The sequence below is a fragment of the Anomaloglossus baeobatrachus genome, chromosome 5, assembly GCF_048569485.1.
Source record: "Anomaloglossus baeobatrachus isolate aAnoBae1 chromosome 5, aAnoBae1.hap1, whole genome shotgun sequence".
Taxonomy (NCBI): Eukaryota; Metazoa; Chordata; class Amphibia; order Anura; family Aromobatidae; genus Anomaloglossus; species Anomaloglossus baeobatrachus.
The window spans coordinates 144021830-144038488 of NC_134357.1; the positions used below are offsets into that span (position 1 = coordinate 144021830).

Here is a 16659-nt window from a genome sequence, read left to right on the forward strand (position 1 = left end):
CCTCTCACAGTACTCCTCTCCAGACCGATGGTTTGCCGATCATCTGGACAGGCTCTTTTTTTTGTCTGACGCCACGGGAGGAAAAGAGTACCTCCCTCCCCCAACTCTAGCCAAGGATGTTTTTTACTAGACACGCAGTGCCCGACCTTTTCAGCCCTCCTCGAGTCCACCTCGTCCTGGCAGTCTAGACAAAGACCAAGGAGTCTCGTCCTCCTCCATCTGGGCCGCCGCCTCAGACCACAAATGGGTGTGATACCTTGTGTCTTCTGGTTACCACATTGAATTCTGGACCCGATCCCCTGGTCAGTCTTTTCTCTCAAACCCCCCCAAAGGCTCCAAAACACCACAAGGCCTTCTCCTCAGCAATCCACTCCCTCCAAACGGCGGGGGTGATGGTACCTGTTCCGGACGGCGAGAGGTTCAAGGCCTTCTATTCTAACCTCTCGTGGTCCTCAAAAAAGGACAGGTCAGTTCGTCCCATCCTGGACCTCTAGCACCTGAGCAAACATGTGCACGTAAGGAGATTCAGAATGGACTTTCTAGGGTCCATTATTACCTTTATGGTCGAAGGAGAATTCCTTGTCTCCCTAGCTATCAGGGACGCGTACCTGCACATACCCATCGCTCCAGCTCACCAAAAGTTCATCCGCTGCGCGGTTCAGGACTTCTTTTTTTCATTTGTGGCCCTACCCTCAGCTCTGCCACAGCACCAAGGGTCTTAACTAAGGTCATGGCGGCCGCCATGAGTGCCCTTCACGCCAGGAGAGTGGCTGTTCTGCCTTGCTTAGATGACCTCCTCATCAAGGGCTCAACCAGCATGCAGATCTCTGTGGGCATCCTATCCCGCTTAGGGCGGCTTCTGACTCCAGTCAAATCATCCCCGGTCCCGTCAAAATCCGTCACCTCCCTGGCCATGTCCCTGGACACTCTTCGGGGCTTCATACTTTCCTCTCAAGACAAGGCGACTGCTCTACAACAAGCGGTACACTGCCCTCTACGTACTCCTCTCGCTCCATACGATTCAGAATGAGTGCTAGGTAGGATAGCGGCGGCTATAGAGGCAGTGCTGCTCGCTTAGCCACACCACCGCCCACTGCAGCTTTCGCTTCTAGCTGCCTGGGACGAGCCCCTTTTTCCTTGGATGAACTTTTCACCTGACACCTTCAGTCAGGTATGCGCTTTGCTGGTGGCTTCAGTCCTCTTCCATATCGAGAAGGAGTTTTTCTTCACCAAGTGGACTGGCTACTCCTGACCACGGACGTCAGCCTCTTAGTCTGGGGAGCAGCGTACTGGCTCCACACTGCTTCGGGACGTTGGACACCCCAGGTGTCTTCCCTTGCCAGAAATCATCCTGAAAATCAGCGCGATCTTCTCGCACTCAGGTCATTCCCCCCCTTCTGCTAGCAGGTCGTTTGATTCGGGTCCAATTGGACAATGCAACAGCTGGTGGCGTAGGTCAATCGGCAGGGAGGTACCAGCAGCAAGACAGCTTATCTCGAGGTCCTCAGGATCCTCACCTGGGCCGAATCGACGGGGGTCTGTGTTTTCAGGGTTACACATACCGGGAGTAGAGAACTGGGCGGCGGACCTTCTAAGTCGCCAAGGCCTGGCTGCCGGAGAGTGGTTTCTCCACCCAGAAGTGTTCCCACACATCTGCACTCACTGGAGTACACCAGACGTGGATCTAATGGCCTCAAGGTTGAACGCAAAGGTACCTGCGTTCTTAGCCAGGTCACGTGATCCACAGTCCATTGGCGCGGATGCTCTAGTCTCCTGAAGTCGTTTCAGTCTGCCTTACATGTTTTTCGCATGTGCCCCTGCTGCCGCGAGTAATCAGGAAGATCAAGGCAGAAGGAGTCCGGGTGACACTAATAACACCGGACTAGCCCAGGTGCGCCTGGTATGCTGAATTAGTACAATTGCTCATGGCGCCTCGTAAGCATCCCAGACCTGCTGACCCAAGGGCCCATTTCCCATCAGAACTCCAGAGCCCTGAAGCTGATGGCCTGGCCATTGAGACCTGGACTTTAACAAGAGCGAGATTCTCTCCTGCGGTCATCTCCACCATGTACAGTGCCCGAAAGCCGGCCTTCATCCCGTTTTTACCACCGTACGTGAAAAACTTTCCTTTCCCAGTGCAGGGAATCTAATGTCCAACCTATGCCTCTGGCGATCCCCAGAATTCTTGATTTTTTTTTTTTTTTGCAGTCAGGTTGCAAAAGGGGTTGGCCCTCAGCTCCCTTAAGAGGCAGGTTTCATCTCTCTCGATATTCTATCAATACCGCCTAGCTTGCAATCCGCAAGTCAAGACTGTCCTCAAGGGTGTTTCCCATCTAGTTTCCCTGTATAAACGGTCGCTGGACCCATGGGACCTCAATTTCGTTTTGGACGGTATCCAGAGGTCCCCTTTTGAACCTCTTAAGGAATCTTCTCTTGCTCTTCTCTCCTGGAAGGTAACATTCTTAGTGGCGATTACATCCATCAGACAAGTTTCGGAACTGGCAGCACTCCTGCCGCGAACCCTTTCTGATCTTTCATCAGGACAAGGTGGTTCTACGCCCCCTTCCGGATTTTTTTCCGAAGGTTATTTCCCAGTTTCATATGAACGAGGACATTGTTCTACCTTCCTTTTGTCCACACCCAGTCCATAGGGTGGAAAGGGTTCTATATTCGCTAGACCTTGTGAGGGCTCTCAGATATTACGTACCTAGGACAGCCCCTTTAGGAACATAGACTCCTTGTTCATCATTCTTGAAAGGCCTAAGAAGAGGCAGCTTCATAGGCAACACTGGCTCGCTGGATTCGCTCTGTGATCCAGGAGGTCTACCGCTTGCAACTCAAGCCCATTCCTAGTGGGCTGTGGACTCATTCCACACGAGCAGTTGGCGCCTCTTGGGCCATTAGGCATCAGGCTTCAGTGGAACAGAGGTGTAAGGCTACGACCTGGTCTTGCCTACATACTGTTTCAAAGCATTACTGAGTCCATACCCAGGCTTCGGCTGAGGCGAACCTAGGTAGGAAAATTCTGCAAACGATAGCCAGGAGCGCCTACTGAGATAGGTACTCCACTATCTAGGACTGGTTCCTAGTCCTTGGGTTGCGTTGTTTATTGTTTACCCACCCATGGACTGCTTTAGGACGTCCCATGGTACTGTGTCCCCCAATGAGGCGTCAGAGAAAAACGGATTTTTGTACTCACCGTAAAATCGTTTTCTCTTAGCCATCATTGGGGGGACACCGCACCCTCCCTTTTGCCCTGTTGGGCCTTAGTTTTTTTCTGTTTCAGTACTTTTTTGTTATGAGTATTCACTCATATTTTTTGTTACTTGTTCTCCTTCTTCTTGTGTACTAAAACTGAAGTAGCCTGGCTGGGCCAGGGGGTGTATACTGCAGGGGAGGAGCTAACATCTTTGCATCTACTTAGTGTCCTCCTATGGATAAGCAGCATAACACCCATGGTCCTGTGTCCCCCAATGATGGCTAAGAGAAAACGATTTTACGGTGAGTACACAAAAATCCGTTTTTTCCAGTTTGCACAGGGCCTAATAACATCTATTTGGGGACACAGGAGACCGTGGTTTATTCTGTTGCCTTCAAGTGCATGATGACACTATGAATTACAGCCTAAAGAAAAGTCTGCGCCTCCTCAGCAGGCTAAACCTACTGGCATTAAGCTTTTCCGATAGAAAAGCTATAGGAGAAGCAGAGAAAAATACAATAAGACACCAAACACTGTAACAATGGGACATCAAAGGACAAAAAAGGGTATCCCCAAATGAAGGATATGGGAAAGGCATTTACAGTAAGTCCCAATAATTATTTATTTCTTAAACGCACTATTCGGAATTACACAGGAAACAATGCCATCCCAAGGGTGGGAGATACAGTGGGTACGGAAAGTATTCAGACCCATTTAAATTTTTCTCTTTCTCTGACGCCTCATTGGGGGACACAGTACCATGGGTGTTATGCTGCCTATCCATAGGAGGACACTAAGTAGATGCAAAAGTATAGCTCCTCCCCTGCAGTATATACCCCCTGGCCGGGCCAGGCAACCTCAGTTTTAGCTTAGTGTCTGTAGGAGGCATATCTTTCAGGGTTTTGTTATTTTTTGAGGGCGACGGTTTCCTTTTGGGACCGATCTCCCAATACCATCAACGGGCGGGAACGCGGAGTGCTGCCTCCACGTACCCCCTCCTGCGACGTTGGATCCTGGGCTGCCTTTTACTGGACGACGGGTCCCACAGACACCGATGTTCCAGAGCCCAGGGCAGAGGCACAATTCCACAGCCCCTCTTTGCAGGCTCTGAGTTGAACATGGCACCTGTGTGGTCGGAGACAGCAAGCTGACTCTGCTATTTCCACTGCCTGGACTAAGGCAGTGTTGAGGTGAGATCCCCCTGACTGGTTTCCCAGACAAAGGGAGAAAAGACAGTACAGGGAAGGCTCCCAGGACTACTGAATTTACAGTATTGATTATGAGAAAGTCCCTTGCTGATTGCAAGGAGGAGAGCCCCAGGGATCCTGAACACACAGTGTTAATTTTTCTCTAACTGCGTGCTGGCTGGAGGAGGGGGGAAGTCCCTCGCTGTTTGCAGAAAATCTTGCACAGATTATTTACCATGGCGGGGGGGGGGGGGGGGGGCGGGGGGGGGGGGAGGGCCCAGAGCTCAGGAACTCACACCACTTATTTGCTCTAGCTGCGTGCTCTGATTGCAGGAAAGCCGGCAGAGATCATCCTCGGTGACAAACTGTGTGCTGACTGGAGGGAGGGGGAGAAAAACTGTCACAGAAGCTCCCTTCCCGCCGTTTTTTGCTACCGACAGCGGGGGGGCACACTGACTTCTTCTTGGCCATCTTTTAGCGCTAAGCCCCGCCCCCGCGGGCCGCGCTAAGCCCCGCCCCCCAGGAAAGCGTGCAAAGTTCTCCACAGAGCTTATTCCTGCCTGAGGATGCAGGTCCATCGGCTGATTCAGGTGAGGTACCTGCTTCACTTGTAGCTCTGCTGAGCATTGCTCCCCCTCCTGGCATACTCCTATTAGGAACATGCAGAATTCTAAGGGTACTGAGAGATTATTCAGCCTGCACTGCCTGCCACGCTGAGCTACCTCTTCTCTCTGTGAGTCCTGTGCCCCTATAGCCCCACAAGACCCCCACGCCACCACCGCCGCAACAGTCAGCCCAGAGCCTAGGGCTCCCAGCCCACCGGAATGGGCACAGTTTCTGTCCCAATCCATGGAAAAACTGTCACAGAACCTGGTGCTGGCTATGCAATGTCGTCCTCCACACCCTTCTGGGTCCCTGGACGGAACGCAGCCTGAGGATACCCCTATGGAGGATCCTTCTGAGGTAATCTGGGCACATGCTTCACCGGTTGCAGGGATCAGGAAAAGAGCACACGGCCGGGTGTCTCCTGCACTCTCTCAAGGCCCCCATGGCTCTCCCTCGGGAGCACACAGGGCAGGCTCTCCCACACGCTCCACGGCTTCTGAAGAGCTGGAGGAGGGAGAATGCTGTTTGTACCAGGAGAATTCCTTGGTTTCATCCTCCTCAGATGATCAAACTGCAATAGACTCCCTTATAGCAGCAGTCAACCAAACTCTGCATGTGGAGGATCCCCCATCCACTACCACTGACCATGCAGTCTCCTTTTAAGAGGGCAAGGAAACCCCAAAAAGGTTTTCGCTGATAACCCAGAGTTTCAGGATATCCTCACAAAGCAAAGGGAGAAGCCTGACAGGCGCTTCGGTAACCGAAAACTCATGGAGTCCCGGTACCCTTTTGCCTCGCCTGCCCCTAAGGGCTGGGCCGATCCGCCCTCGGTCGACCCCCCCGGTCTCCCGCCTTGCCACAAAGACCGCTCCTGTCTTTACCCGATGGTTCCTCCATCAAGGACCCGACAGACAGGTGGAGCACCTCGCCCGCTCTGCTTTTGAGGCTGCGGGTTCCTCCTCGCCCTCCTTTGCCTCTGTGTGGGTCGCAAAGGCGATCTCGGTCTGGGCAGAATCCTTTAACACTTCGCTTGAGGAATCCCAGTTCACTCATACCTTCACAAAGGTAACAGCTCAAATTGCCACTGCGGCGGAGTACCTCATGCAGACCTCCATGGGCGCTGCTACCTGCGCAGCGTTTGCCGCCTCAAATACCATAGCCATCCGTAGAGCTCTCTGGCTCCGACAATGGCGAGCGGACTCTGCCTCCAAGAAGTCTCTCACAGGCCTTCCCTTTTTTCCAGACCGATTGTTTGGCGAACGTCTGGACAAGCTCATTTCTGACGCCACAGGAGGAAAGAGTACCTCCCTCCCCCAGCTGAAGTCCAGGACAACCTTCACCAGACGTCCACAGTCCTCGTTCCGCTGCTTCGGTACTCATTGGTTGGTCGACATCCTGTGCTGTCCCCGCCACCAGCCGCGGACTACGCAGGGACCGACCACCTCAGCTCTCCCCGAAACCCACTTCGTCATGGCAGCCTAGTCCGAAACAGTCCAGGACTAGGGAGACTCATCCACGACGTTTTCCCCCCTCATGACTCATTCGGCGCCCCGGAAGACACACTCATTGTAGGAGGTTGACTGCGGCTCTGTCAACACATCTGGGCTGCCGCCTCAGATGACAAATGGGTGCGAGACCTTGTGTCTTCCGGTTACCGGGACCCGACCCCCGAGTCGGCTTTTTCTCTCAAACCCCCCAAAGACTCGAAAACGACGCAAAGCTTTTTTCTCAGCAATCCACTTGCTCCAAACAGCAGGAGTGATAATACCTGTCCCGGACGACGAGAAGTTCAGGGGTTTTTATTCCAACCTCTTTGTGGTCCCCAAAGAGGATGGGTCAGTTCGACCCATCCTGGACCTCAAACACCTGAACAAACGTGCACGTACGGAGATTCAGAATGGAGTCCCTAAGGTCCATTATTGCATCCATGGTTGAAGGGGAATTCCTCGCCTCCATAAACATCAAGGACGCGTACCTGCACATACCCATCGCCCCAGATCACCAAAAAAGTTCCTTCGCTTCGCAGTTCAGGACTCCCACGTTCAATTCGTAGCTCTACCCTTCGGCCTTGCCACTGCACCAAGGGTCTTCACCAAAGTCATGGCGGCCGCCATGAGCGTCCTTCACGCCAGGGGAGTAGTCGTTCTCCCTTACTTGGACGACCTCCTCATCAAGTCCCCCTCCTTCCGCGACTGCTCAACCAGCGTACAGATCACTGTGGACACCCTATCCCGCTTAGGGTGGCTAGTGAATCTAGAGAAATCATCCCCAATCCCATCACGATCCATCACCTTCCTGGGCATGTCCCTGGACACCCGTCGGGGCTTGATCTTTCTCCCCCTGGACAAGACGATCGCTCTTCAACGAGCGGTACGCTGCCTTCTACGTCCTCCGTCTCGCTCCATTCGATTCAGCATGAAGGTGCTCGGCAGGATGGTGGCGGCTATGGAAGCAGTACCCTTTGCTCAAGTGCACCTCCGCCCACTGCAGCTAGCTCTTCTAGCGGCCTGGGACAAGAGCTCCTTCTCCCCGAACAGACATCTTCACCTGACGCCGTCAGTCAGGTACGCACTCCGCTGGTGGCTTCGGTCCTCATCCCTATCGAAGGGGAGATCTTTCCTCCCAGTGAACTGGCTGGTCCTGACCACGGACGCCAGCCTCCAAGGCTGGGGAACAGTGTACCGGCACCACACTGCTCAAGGACGTTGGACGCCCCAGGAGTCTTCCCTACCCATAAACATCCTGGAAATCTGCGCGATCTTCCTCGCGCTCAGGGCGTTCTGCCCTCTGCTAGCGGGTCATCAGATTCGAGTCCAATCGGACAATGTGACAGCTGTAGCCTACATCAATCGGCAAGGGGACACCTGCAGCAAGGCAGCTTATCTCGAGGCCCACAGGATCTTCAGCTGGGCCAAATCGACAGAGTCAGTGATATCAGCGGTACACATACCGAGAGTAGAGGACTGGTCAGCAGACTGCTAAGTCGCCAAGGCCTGGCCGCCGGAGAGTGGCCACTCGCTGGGGTACACAAGACGTGGATCTAATGGCCTCAAGGTTGACCGCAAAGGTACCCGCGTTCATAGCCAGGTCACGCGATCCGCAGTCCATCGGCGCGGATGCTCTAGTCTACTCCTGGCACCACTTCCGCCTGCCTTACATTTTTCCACCTCTGCTGCCGCGGGTAATCAGAAAAATCAAGGCAGAGGGAGTCCCGGTGATACGGATAGCACCGGACTGGCCCAGGCGCGCCTGGTACGCCGAATTAGTACAAATGCTCGTAGACGTACCATGGCGCCTTACAGACATCCCAGACTCGCTGATCCAAGGGCCCATTTCCCATTAGAACTCCACAGCCCTGAAGCTGACGGCATGGCCATTGAGACCTGGGTATTAACAAGAGAAGGATTCTCCCCCGCGGTTATCTCCACCATGATCAGCGCCTGAAAGCCTGCTTCATCCCGCATTTACCACCGTACGTGGAAAATCTTCCTTTCATGGTGCAGAGAAACTAACGTCCAGCCTTTGCCTCTGGCCATCCCCAGAATTCTCGATTTTCTGCAGGTTTGTTCTCAGTTCCCTTAAAGGGCAGGTCTCGGCGTTCTCAATCTTCTATCAATGCCGCCTGGCTCAAAACCGCAGGTCAAGACCTTCCTCCAGGGCTTTTCCCATCTAGTTCCCCGTACAAACGGCCGCTGGACCCATGGGATCTCAATCTCGTTCTGGACGGTCTCCAGAGGTCCCCCTTTGAACCTCTCAAGGAATCCTCCCTTGCTCTTCTGTCCTGGAAGGTGACGTTCCTGGTGGCAATTACGTCCATCAGACGGGTTTCGGAGCTAGCAGCACTCTCTTGCCACGAGCCTTTTCTAATTTTTCACCAGGACAAGGTGGTTCTGCGCCCCCTTCCGGATTTTCTTCCAAAGGTTCCTACCCCATTTCATTTGAACGAGGACATTGTTCTGCCTTCCTTTTGTCCACACCCAGTTCATAGGGTGGAAAGGTCTCTGCATTCGTTAGACCTCGTCAAAGCTCTCAGATATTACATATCCAGGACTGCCCCCTCTAGGAGAACGGACTCTTTGTTCGTCATTCCTGAGGGGCCTAAGAACGGACAGGCAGCTTCAAAGGCGACTCTGGCTCGCTGGATTCGCTCTGCGATCCAGGAAGTCTACCGCTTGCAACTCAAGCCCATTCCTAGTGAGCTGCGGACTCATTCCACGCGAGCAGTTGGCGCTTTGTGGGCCATTCGGCATCAGGCTTCAGTGGAACGGGTGTGTAAGGATGCGACCTGGTCTAGCCTACATACGTTTTCAAAGCATTACAGAGTCCATACCCAGGTTTCAGCTGAGGCAAATCTGGGTAGGACAATTTTGCAAACGGCAGTAGAGCATTTTCTCTCAGTAGGTGCTCCAGGCTGTCTGGGACTGGTTCCTAGTCCTTGGGTTGCGTTGTCTTGTTTTTATTTTTCCCACCCATCGACTGCTTTAGGACATCCCATGGTCCTGTGACCCCCAATGAGGCGTCAGAGAAAAACGGATTTTTGTGTAGTCACCGTAAAATCGTTTTCTCTTAGCCATCATTGGGGGACACAGCACCCACCCTGTTGCCCTGTTGGGCCTTGGTTCTCTCAGTACCTTATTTGGTTATGACTCTTTTTTTTCTCATGTTCCTCTTTTGAGATAAGTTTTTACTGGCTTTTTCTCCTGCTGCTTGTGTACTAAAACTGAGGTTGCCTGGCCCGGCCAGGGGGTGTATACTGCAGGGGAGGAGCTATGCTTTTGCATCTATTTAGTGTCCTCCTATGGATAGGTAGCATTACACCCATGGTCCTGTGTCCCCCAATGATGGCTAAGAGAAAACGATTTTACGGTGAGTACACAAAAATCCGTTTTTTTGTTTCATTGCAGCCATTTGGTAAATTCAAAAAAGTTCATTTTTTTTCTCATTATGGTACACTCTGCACCCAATCTTGTCAGAAAAAACCCCAGAAATGTAGAAATTTTTGCAAATTTATTAAACAAGAAAAACTGAAATATCACATGGTCATAAGTATTCAGACCCTTTTCTCAGTATTGAGTAGAAACACCCTTTTGAGCTAGTACAGTTTTTCACACCCGGATTTGTGGATTCTCTGCCATTCTTCCTTGCAGATCCTTTCCAGTTCTGTCAGGTTGGTGGTGGACAGCAATTTTCAGGTCTCTCCAGAGATGCTCAATTGGGTTTAGGCCAGGGCTCTGGCTTGGCCAGTCAAGAATGGTCACAGAGAGTTGTTCTGAAGCCACTCCTTTATTATTTTAGCTGTGTGGTTATGGTCATTGTCTTGTTGGATGGTGAACCTTCGGCCAAGTCTGAGGTCCAGAGCACTCTGGAAGAGGTTTTCTTCCAGGATATCTCTGTACTTGGCCACATTCATCTTTCCTTCAATTGCAACCAGTTGTTCTGTCCCTGCAGCTGAAAAACACCCCTATAGCATGATGCTGCCACCACCATGTTTCACTGTTGGGATTGTATTGGGTAGGTGATGAGCAGTGCCTGGTTTTATCCTCACATACCGCTTAGAATTCTCACCAAAAAGTTCTGTCTTCGTCTCATCAGCCCAGAGAATCTTATTTCTCATAGTCTAGGAGTCCTTCATGTGTTTTTTTGCAAACTCTATGCGGGCTTTCAATTGTCTTGCACTGAGCAGAGGCTTCCGTCGGGCCACTCTGCCATATAGACCCGACTGATAGAGGGCTGCAATGATTGTTGACTGTGGAACTTTCTCCCATCTACTGCATCTCTGGAGCTCCGCCACAGTGATCTTGGGGTTCTTCTTTACCTCTCTAACCAAGGCTCTTCTCCCACGATTGCTCAGTTTGGCTGGACGGCCAGGTCTAGGCAGAGTTCTGGTGTTCCCAAACTTCTTCCATTTAAGGATTATAGAGACCACTGTGCTCTTAGGAACCTTGAGTACTGCAGGAATTCTTTTGGAACCTTGGCCAGATCTGTGCCTTGCCACAATTCTGTCTCTGTGCTCCTTGGGCAGTTCCTTTGACCTCGTGATTCTCATTTGGTCTGACATGCACTGTGATTGGTGAGGTCTTATATAGACAAGCGTGTGCCTTTCCAAATCAAGTCCTATAAGTTTAATTAAACACAGCTGCACTCCAATGAAGGAGTAGAACAATCTCAAGGAAGATCACAAGGAAATGGACAGCATGTGACTTCAAAATGAGTGTCTGAGCAAAGGGTCTGAATCCTTATGACCATGTGATATTTCAGTCTTTATTGTTTAATAAATTTGCAAAAATGTCTACATTTGGTTTTTTTTCTGTCAAGATGGGGTGCAGAGTGTACATTGAGGGAAAAAAATGAACTTTTTTGAATTTACCACATGGTTGCAATGAAACAAAGAGTGAAAAATATAAAGGGGTCTGAATACTTTCCGTACCCATTGTATATCAATGTCTAAGACAAATCCATCAGGCAGTCACCTGAGCAAATGTCTTTAGCAGCATCTTCCGGCCTAGATTCGCATACTTCAAAGAGAAAGTGTGAATACTGTAAACATTTTGTGACAGTGTGGACATAGCAACAAGTTGCAGCCTTGCAAAGCTGCAAAACGGAAGCCTGATGTCGAATTGCAAAGTAGACCCCCTCTGTCTGGGTGCAGTGAACCTTATCCCCTCGTGGGGGTGTCCTGCTCTTACCCTTGTAAGTTTTAAGAATGGCAGCAAGCAATGATTGGCCAGGAGATATGGTATGATCTGACCATGTTCCTGTACAGTCAGACACGGCCATTACACAGTACATAGCCGGGACACATATAGAAGATTCTCAGCACAGGGAGAAAAAATTTAAACACATCCAATTGTACAAATTATTCCAAGATCTATTGATTTAAAATCAATATTGAAATTAACTTTGTCGGAAAAACCCTTTAAAAACTATTTAATCACAAAAGATCTGCTCCAACAAACAAACACAACAAACAGTGTAGGGGATGAGAATACAAATAGGCATTTGGGGGATCACTTCAGTGCATCAAAAGTACACTGTCCCTTTAAATCCCAGTCAAAGGAACGGAGAAACTAAACCCTCACACTCATTTACCACCATTACTCTAATCACAGATTCCCTCAAGAAGAACTATCCCAACATGGCTCCCCTAATTCATAAACATATGAATATATATATATATATATATATATATATATATATATATATATATATATATATATATATATATATATATATATATATATATATTGTGTGTATGTATGTATGTATGTATATGTGTATGTATATATTTCTTTGTCACTCCATTGGGAGACCCAGACAATTGGGTGTATAGCTCCTGCCTCTGGAGGCCACACAAAGTATTGCACTTTTAAAAAAGTGTAACCCCTCCCCTCTGCCTATACACCCTCCCGTGAACCACGGGCTCCTCAGTTTTATGCTTTGTGTGGAAGGAGGCACACATCCACTTATGCATTCTCATACATAGTTATGACGGATGGAAGAAAAGAGGACCCCTATGGGGTCCCCGGCATGTTCCCTTCTCACCCCACTATGTCGGCGGTGTTGTTAAGTTTGAGGTACCCATTGCGGGTACAGAGGCTGGAGCCACATGCCGTCTCCTTCACCATCCCTTATGCGGCTCTGGGAGAAGTGGGAGCCTAAACGGTCATCCACGTGCTGGGACCGTGCTCCATCCGCAGCCCCTGGTGGAACCTGCCGGACCGGAGCTTCTTCACCCCAGGGACCAGGCCCTGCAACTTTAAGGTACTCTGTGTCCCCATGTGGGGACTGTACAGGGAAGGTGGGCGCACCTTCTCCCCGGAAGTCCCGCGGTAGTCCCGTCCGTTGTTTTTTCGGCGGACTTCCGCGCCCACCGTGCCTGCTTGTCGGGCACGGTCTTAAATTTAGTCCCCGGCTTTGCCGCGGCCTAGTCGCGAAAAATCCCGCCCCCGGGCCTGCCTGTCAGGGGTAAGGGCGGGATTACCGACATGACGTCGGCTTTGAGGGCTGGAGCTTCTTTGCATGTCTCCTCCCCCCTCATTGACCACTTTGGAGCCTCCAGATTCCCGCTTTTTGCCGGCGCCGCCCGCGGCTCCACGCCCCCCCTGAGAGCTCCGGCGGCCATTTTGGGCATTCTGTTGGTGTGTGCTACTCAGTTGCAAAGCTCTACAGCTCCGGGGGATCCACGACAGGGAATCTGGAGGACACACCGCTCGTTAGCGGTTGGTAAGCCACACCGGTCACCCGGTGCTGGTTCCCCTAGGGTGCCGGGATATATATTTATATATTCGAAAAGGCTGGATACCCTTTTCCCATATACCCTCAGTGGTCACTCTCCTGAGAGACACCGATTGCTTACAGCATGTCGTCCACAAGGAGCAAAGCCCCTAAGGCACAGACTTTTTTCGTGGCCTGTACCTCTTGTAGGGCTATGTTACCTGCGGGATCCACCTACCCTCGCTGTGATCAATGCACGACTCCTGCCACGCTTGCTCAGCCGGAGCCTCGGGCACTTGTGGGCCCCTCGGCTCATGTAGATCCCCCTGCTCCCCCTGAGCAGTCAGCAGGGACAGAGACACCGTCGTTGGCCTCTTTCGCTGAGACACTTTCTCAATCCATTGCACAGTCTATGGACAAATGGTCATCTAAGCTCATTGAGGCATTGCAGTCCAGACCGGGCCCTTCACAGGCCCCTGTTCGTTTGTCTCCTCCAGGCCCTTCTCGGTCCGCGCCGCATCGCACTCCCAGGATAGCCACTAGGTCCCAGGCGGAGGACTCCTGCCCGGATCGCAGCCCCAGGCCGGCTAAGCGGCCTCGCTGGGACTCTTCCCCGGCCTCCTCACACTGCTCTGGATCCCAGCTTGAGGACTCTCAGGAAGACGAGGCGGACGTGGGAGCTCAGGGCTCTGGCCCTGACTTCACCCTTAACCTTGATGCCCCTGAAGGGGACGCCTTAGTAAATGATCTTATCTCATCCATCAACGAGGTGTTGGATCTCTCACCCCCACCTTCTCCTGCAGAGGAGCCGGCTTCTCGGCAGGAGAAACACCAATTTCGATTTCCCAAACGTACTCGCAATACGTTTTTTGATCACTCTAACTTCAGGGACGCTGTCCAGAAGCCCAGAGCGGTCCCGGACAAGCGCTTTGCTAAACGGCACACTGACACGCGTTATCCCTTTCCACCTGAAGTCGTTAAGGGCTGGGCACACTCCCCCAAGGTGGATCCGCCAGTCTCTAGATTGGCCGCTAGGTCCGTTGTGTCTGTTGCCGATGGCTCATCCCTGAAGGATGCCACTGACAGACAGAGCTATTGGTGAAGTCTATTTATGAGGCTACGGGCACGTCTTTCGCTCCGGCATTTGCGGCCGTGTGGGCTCTCCAAGCAATCTCGGCATGTCTGACTGAGATTAATGCCGTCACGCGGAATTCTGCCCCGCATGTTTCATCCTTGACCTCTCAGGCATCAGCATTTTCGTCCTACGCCATGAACGCCGTCCTGGACTCCGCTAGCCGTACGGCCGTGGCATCCGCTAACTCCGTGGCAGTCCGCAGGGCCATGTGGCTGCGCGAATGGAAAGCGGACTCTGCTTCCAAAAGGTTCTTAACTGGTTTGCCTTTTTCTGGCGACCGTTTGTTTGGCGAACGGTTGGATGAGATTATTAAGGAATCCTCGGGAAAGGACTCCTCCTTACCCCAGTCCAAGCCTAAGAAACCTCAGCAGAGGAAGATCCAATCGAGGTTTCGGTCCTTTCGTCCCTCCGCCAAGACCCAATCCTTTCTCCACCACAGGGCTCAAGGAACCTGGACTCCAATAGAATCATCCCTTCAGATCAATATCCTGGAGATAAGGGCAGTATATCTAGCCCTATCGGCTTTCCATCGGTGGCTGGAGGGCAGGCAGATCCGAATCCAGTCGGACAACGCCACTGCTGTCGCCTACAGCAACCACCAAGGCGGCACTCGCAGTCGTCAAGCCTTCCAGGAAGTCCGGCGGATTCTGCAGTGGGTGGAAAACACAGACTCCACCATCTCCGCAGTTCACATCCCGGGCGTAGAAAACTGGGAAGCAGATTCTCTCAGTCGTCAGGGCATGGACGCGGGGGAATGGTCTTTTCACCCAGACGTGTTTCGAGAGATCTGCCGCCGCTGGGGAACGCCGGACGTCGATCTCATGGCGTCACGACACAACAACTAGGTCCCGGCCTTCATGGCACGGTCCCAGGATCACAGAGCTCTGGCCACGGACGCTTTGGTCCAGGATTGGTCGCAGTTTCGACTGCCATATGTGTTTCCCCCTCTGGCGATGCTGCCCAGGGTACTACGCAAAATCAGGGCCGACTGCCGTCGCGCCATTCTCGTCGCTCTAGACTGGCCGAGGCGGTCGTGGTATCCGGATCTGTGGCATCTCACGGTGGGTCAACCGTGGGCACTTCCAGACCGCCCAGACTTGCTGTCCCAAGGCCCGTTTTTCCATCTGAATTCTGTGGTCCTCAACCTGACTGTGTGGCCATTGAGTCCTGGCTCCTAGCGTCTTCAGGGTTATCTCAGGATGTAATTGCTACCATGAGACAAGCCAGGAAACCAACGTCCGCCAAGATCTATCACAGGACTTGGCAAATCTTCTTATCCTTGTACTCTGATAACGGTTTTTCTCCATGGCCGTTTGCCTTACCCACATTTCTTTCATTCCTACAATTTGGAATGGATATGGGTTTGTCCCTCGGCTCTCTCAAGGGCCAAGTGTCGGCGCTCTCCGTGTTTTTTTCAAACGTGACTAGCCAGACTTCCGCAGGTCCGCACGTTCCTGCAGGGGGTTTGCCACATGGTCCCACCTTACAAACGTCCGTTGGAACCTTGGGTTTTTAACAGGGTCCTGTTGGCTCTTCAAAAGCCGCCTTTTGAGCCGTTGCGGGATGTCCCTCTCTCCCGTCTTTCTCAGAAGGTGGCCTTCATGGTTGCAGTCGCATCACTTCGGAGAGTGTCGGAGTTTGCAGCGCTGTCATGCAAATCTCCTTTCCTGGTTTTCCACCAGGATAAGGTGGTTCTGCGTCCTGTCCCGGAATTCCTCTCTAAGGTGGTATTCCCTTTTCATCTAAATCAGGATATCTCCTTGCCTTCCTTTTGCCCTATTCCAATTCACCAGTGTGAGAAGGATTTGCTCTCTTTGGATCTAGTGAGAGCACTCCGGATCTACGTGTCTCGCACGGCGCCCCTGCGCCGTTCAGACGCGCTCTTTGTCCTTGTCGCTGGCCAGCGTAAGGGCTCTCAGGCCTCCAAGTCCACCTTGGCTAGGTGGATCAAGGAACCGATTCTCGAGGCTTACCGTACTTCTGAGCTTCCGCCCCCTTTAGGGTTGAAAGCCCATTCTACCAGAGCCGTAGGTGTGTCCTGGGCATTGCGGCATCGGGCGACGGCTCAGCAGGTGTATCAGGCGGCTACGTGGTCTAGCCTGCACACTTTCACGAAGCACTATCAAGTGCATACCTATGCCTCGGCAGACTCCAGTCTAGGTAGGTGAGTCCTCCAGGCGGCGGTTGCTCACCTGTAAGAGGGGGCCGTTTCCGGCTCTTTCTATTGGGGTATTGGTTTACCCACCCAGGGACTGCTCTTGGACGTCCCAATTGTCTGGGTCTCCCAATGGAGCGACAAAGAAAAGGGGAATTTTGTT

General features: G+C 52.1%; 1 protein-coding gene across 2 annotated transcripts in view; it reads left to right on the forward strand.

Moving 5' to 3' along the window:
- The window catches only part of LOC142311000 (WASH complex subunit 2-like), a 236907-nt gene that overhangs the window by 158906 nt on the left and 61342 nt on the right, over positions 1 to 16659 (forward strand). The gene's annotated exons all lie outside the window — the stretch shown is intronic.